The following is a 6,013-nucleotide window of genomic DNA, read 5'->3' as shown; positions in this document are numbered from 1 at the left end:
TTGGCATTGGTTTAGGCTTGTTGAGCATCTACAACTCCCCTGAGAGTGACAGACTTTGAAGAATTACGCTCCAGTCCCACCTTTCTTGTACCTCCGTATGCCCCATGGACATTGAGGAAGGGAGCTGAATTCAAGAGAACTCTGCACATGATGCCTGAGATTTAGATCTGACCGCTTAGTCCCACGCACCTGGCCACTCTGCCAGGAAGCAGGGTGCGACCAGCCTTTATAGCAGGGTATCCATGGGGTTCACCTCTCCCATGCTACAATTTACAATATGCAATATAACAAGGGAAAATCCTCACATCGTCACAGCTTAATACTTGATGCCCCTATTCTGAAGAGGGCCTTCAAGGTGAGACCTCCATGCCCAAGTGACTGTAACACTAGAGAAAGAACCCAGGAGTCCTGAGTCCCAATTCCCCACACTCAAGGGGCTACACCCACTCCCTTCTGAGACACAGCCCCAAACCAGGAAATCTTGACTCATAGCCCCCCCCCCGCTCCGACCCCCAAGACCCCCCCTCATTCCCCCTGAGGCAGGGGATAGAATTCAGGATCCCTGAGCCCCAGCCCTGCCATGCAGGCCACCAATCGCTGTCAGAAGATGAGTGGGACAAATTTGAAGTCAAGGACTGTAAAAGGGGCCAATCTGAGTGAAACTAGGACATTAACTAGTTCAGGAGCTTTTAAAACTCCCAGTCTGCATGTTAAGAACACCTGGTGGGCCCATCTCCGGCATGGCGTCTCCACCAGTTATACCTGCCAGCAACACTTGGGCAATAATCCTCATGGCAATGCAAGCCTCCCTTTTTCCTGTAGCACCTGCCAGTCTTCAGATTCTCCCACAATGGAATGGGCACAAATCTAAACAGAGAGAGAGAGATGAGTGTGTCTGGGGACAGATGGATGGAGACAGGGAGAGAAATGAGTGTGAATGGGGATGGATGGTAGAAAGAGAGCAGTTTTTGTACCAATTTACAGTAGAAACCGTGGTGCAGATTCTTGTATATCAGTACAGCCATGGTTTATAGAAGTGTAGTTTGTTCCTCTCTATTGACAGCAACAAGCTCTAGTGGTACAATCACCTTTCTACAGGTATTCACTGCCCAAAAAGGAAAACCCCAAACCGCTGCTTTTGGGAGTCACATCTTCCCATGTCTCCTGCTTGGGTGTGTTTGTTGTGTGTATTTGAATGCTTGGCTTTCTGTGAGTCTTGCGTGTCTCGGTTATACTTCTTGTGTGTGTGTTTGTGATTTGTGGGTATCACTCTTTCCGCTGTGAGTCAGAGAGTCGTCTCTCTCTGGTGTTGTCTCTGGTGTGTGTTTGTGTCTTGTGTGTGTATCTCCATGTATTCCTGTGTGTCCCTGTCCACACAGCACCTTTCTTCCCTTGCCCAGAGCCAATGGGAGAGCAAGCCAAAAATTCCAGCCCAACAAACGGATTCCTTGAAAAACTCCAGACATGGCTTCTGTCCCAAGAGAAAATAATTGACATCACTCATCTGTCAATCCCCCCCCTCTCTCATCATGTTCTTCCCATCTCTCTCTCCTTCTTCCAATATGAAAATTCCAAGGGTACATTTCTGCCCCTCAGAGGGAGGCCAGACACCCAACGGAATCCCATGGGAGTTCTTCTCTCTTCAGAGAATCACTCTTATCCAGCAGAGGAAGAAGAACCTATCATTTAGATGCCTGGATGTGCAATATACATCAGTACAGACATCACCCCTTCTTGTAGTATTCCACCTCTACCAGCTGCATAAGTCTCCGGTGCCCCATGGGTCAAGCGTTAGCTCTGGTGATCAGCTGGTGTGAGTTCATGCCTTTCAGGGGCCACTTTTCATTTGTGCTGGATGATTTGATCTACCAGAATCTGGCTAATCTGCTCTCTCCTATAGTAATGGCACAGCAGACCAAAGGGTACATGTGCTCTGTCTGCCACTTTCAAATCACGGAAGCCATTTAGATGGTCAGTTTCTCCCTACTTTTCATGACATCCAATTCTTTTAGACAGCTTGCACAGAAATGTGGGTGGGGATTGAGGGGCCCTAGCAGAGCTATGATGGGGTGAGGAGCTGTTGTAATAATTGAGCCTGAAAATGTACCCCAATATTAGATCAATTCTAAAGAGTAAAAGTTGACAAAATTTCCAGCAATATATGCTGACGGGGAAAGGTTCAAAAGTCAGACAGAGACTGAATTAGTCCAAACAAACAGATCTCCATGATATCACGCAAGGCCCATGTCAAGATCATGCCTAGTAAACAAGAGAAATGAGGGAGCAGAAATCAATGGACCAACATTGGTGTGTGGGAATTTAGGCCTCACTGCTGACCTAAACAATGAGTGGAGGGGCTATTCCACCCAACACTTCCTTTGGGGTCCTTAACAAAGGGGACAAGATAGTAAGAAAAACTTGCAGAGGAGAGGAAGCGAATGCAACAATTGCTGACCTAATGATGAGGAAGGAGTGAGCTTTATCATTATGGCTGCCAGCCTGGCCATCTCCTGGGAGCACAAGACCCACCATGACACCTTCAACCTAATCCCAACAGATGTTTTGCCCAGACCAGACCATGGAGGGTTAGGGTTAGGTTGGCCATCTCCATCGGCTCCTGCAAAACCCCAACCACCACTTGGGGTGGGAGACTTTGTTGCCTCCCCTGCCCCAAGGATGTCATTTTCCTTCCTCACCTGATTTTTCCTTGTCTCTCTCTCTCCTTTTGTCCTTCTATTTAGTAAGAGTCTCTTAGCCGGCAAAGTCTGCATATTTTGCAACATGGCTGTAAACCTGTGATCAAAGAGGCAGGCAAAAGCAATGCCCTGAACACCCCAGGCTACTACAAATGGCCAAATCTCTGAGTGGCTTGTAAGATTGGGGGCCAGACCAGCTGCGAGGCTGCGAAGGAAAGTCACACCAGAGACATAAGCTGCATTTTCTCTCCTTGACGTTCTTCTCTTTCCCCTCTCGTGACTGGACTGTAATTATAACAGCAACAACGCCAGCGCCAGCCCATCACAACTAACTACTTCTCTTTGTCCCCAAGGGACAGTTACCAGCATGTACCTTTTGTGAGACTGTCAGACAGGGAGATCGTCCTTTGGAAACCTCTGCCCAACTACAGGGAACGGGAACAAGGGATGTTGTCATAGGTTTAACCCCCTCTCTGGACTTTAGAGTTCAGATATGAGGACCTGCATGTGAACCTCCTAAGCTTAATTACCAGCTTAGATCTGGTTTTGCTGCCATCATCCAAATGTTGGAGTCATCTGGAAAACTCTGTCTTCCCAACAAAAACCTTCCCCTCCCTGGGTAGCCTTGAGAGACTCCTCCACCAATTCCCTGGATAACACTGATCCAAACCCTTGGATCTCAAAACAAGGAAGAATTACTCCTTCCCCCTCCCTTTCCCCCTCACCAATCCCTGGTGAGTCCAGATCCAATCCCCTTGGATCTAAAAAACAGGGAAAAAATCAATCAGGTTCTTAAAAATAAGGCTTTTAATTAAAAAAAAAAGAAAGGTAACAGAAAAAAAAAACCCTCTGGGAGATAGCATACAAGCTGATCTCACAGACAACAGATTTAAAACATTGGATATTCCCCTGGGCAAAAACCTTATTACACACAAGAATACCCACATTTGATTATTCCCCTAATGCCAAGACAAGTTACAAAAGAAAATAAACATAAACCTATTTATTCTTTTCTAAAACTTACTACTCTGATAAGAGGCTGGTTCCTTGATTTTTTTCACTCCAGCTGAAACTGTCCCTAAACAAAGGAAACTTCCCTCCTTCCTTTTGAAACATCTTGTTCCCCCATTGGTTCCTCTGGTCAGGCGTCAGCCAGGCTAGGTGAACTTCTTAACCCTTTACAGGTAAAAGAGGCATTAACCCTTAACTGTCTGTTTATGACAGATGTAGTTAAAGTAAAAACCTTAATACTTTACAAAGGTTTGAGCTGTTTGTCCTTCTTTTCTGTACCCTTAATAAAAGACTGAAAGGATTGTTAACGATGTGTTTGCCAGGGGACTGAGCAGGCCAAGGGTTCTGGATACCAAATCCCAAACCTTGTTTAACATGGTTCCGACTTGGTCAGGGACAGTGTCATGTTAACTCCACTTACTCTCTGGGTCTATGTATGCCATCTAAATGACTGTAACAGAGCCCAGGCTGGGATAGCAGGCGGCTGTGGGTCCAGATCGGGGAGGGTGGCACCAGCAGAGCTTTGAGTTTCCAGGGTAGGACTGGATTAGGAAGCTGCCAGTGGGTCAGGAGTCAGGGTGCATCCATACAGCAAACGAAGGTGTGATTGCAGCACAGGTGGACGTTCCTACACTAGCATTAATCTAGTTCGCACAGGTAAGAATAGCAGTGGGCACATGTTGGAATGGACTGCAACCTGGGGAGGCCACCAGAGTCCTTTCCATGGTCACTGGTGGGCTGATACTGGGGCGGACACCCCATGGTGAAGCCTATGCCGCCCGCTATCTTTGTCCACACTAGCTAGCTTGGTCAGTTGTGCCCATCGGCACTACAATCACATCTATACTTGCTTGGTCAATGCAGTGTTAGATATTTATGTGGAGCCCAGGGCTTAGCAGGACATGTACTGTAGTAATAAATTAGGTCTGCAAATTTAGCCTAATTTTAAGCTCAAGTGTGAAGAGTGAAAGTTTACAAACCTTCCGATCACATATAACAATAAAGGTTGATGGGGAAAGGTGCAAAAGTGAGACAGACTGAATTAGCCTAAACAGACTGGCCTCCTGAGATCAGTCAAGGTCTGTGTTAAGATCTTGCCTGGTAAACAGGAGAAGTGCGGGACTGGAAACCAATGGGCCAAAATTGGTGTGTGGGAAATTAGACCTAACCGGTGACCAAACTAATGAAGGGAGGGGCCATTCCACCCATCGCTCCCTTTCGGGAAACTCAAAATAGGGGGCAAGTTCGAGAGCAAAATTAATGGAGGAAAGGAAGCGAACGCAACAATTACTGACCGAATGAAGGGGAAGGAGAGAACGTTACCATCCTGGCCACTACCCCAACCATCTCCTGGGACCATGGGATCAAGCATGACACCACTGAGTCGCCTTCATCCTAAACCTTCACCAACATCAGCTAAATCCCAACCATTACCTGGAGCAGGAGACACGTTCTCCCCACCTGCCATGTGCCTTTCCTCTGCTCACTGGATTTTTTCCTTCTATCTAGTAAGCGTCTGTCTGAGCTGGCCAAGGCTGTATATTCCACAACATTGCCTGTTAAAAGCAATGCCCTGAACACCCCAGGCGAGTGCAAGTTGCCAGGTCTCAGAGCAGCTGGTAAGATCGTGTGCCAGGCCTGGGTTTCTCTAGCTCTGAGGATGCGAGGGAGAGTCACAACATAGACGGAAGCTGCATTTTCTCTCTTTTCCATTCTTCTCTTTCCCCTCTCGTGTGTGTCTGGTGCATTTTGTCTTCTAGGAAGCAGGACTGCACTGTAACAACCACAGCAATAACAAGAGCTCCAGCCAGTCACAACTAATTCCTTCTCTTTATCCCTAAAGGACAATTATCACCATCTTTAAAATCATTTATGAGACTTTCAAAGAGGACGGGGCTTCCTTCTAAAGCCTCTCCGCAAATCCAGGGAAAGGGAACAAGGGATGTCATTAAAATAAAACCCTGAACACTTTACAGTTCACAGCCTTGAGCTGTTTGTCCTTGTTTTCTGTACCCTTAATAAAATATTGAATGGGTTTTTTCTCCTTTTCTGTATCTTTAATGACAGGTTGACAGGATTGTTAACTGTGTGTTTGCCATAGGACTGAGCAGGCCCAGGGCTCTGGCTACCAAACCCCGAATCTTGTTTAACACTGTTGAATCCTGGACAGTGGCAGGGTCATATTAACACCATAATCTCTCTGGGCCCATGGATTCCATCTCAATTACTGCAACAGAGTCCAGGGCTGGGACAGCAGGGGGCTGTGGGTCAGAACTTAAGGGCACCGACAGAGTTGTGAGTTTCTA

This window comes from Mauremys mutica, chromosome 13 (assembly GCF_020497125.1).
Source record: "Mauremys mutica isolate MM-2020 ecotype Southern chromosome 13, ASM2049712v1, whole genome shotgun sequence".
In the NCBI taxonomy this organism is placed as follows: domain Eukaryota; kingdom Metazoa; phylum Chordata; order Testudines; family Geoemydidae; genus Mauremys; species Mauremys mutica.
This window is presented reverse-complemented; position numbering follows the sequence as displayed.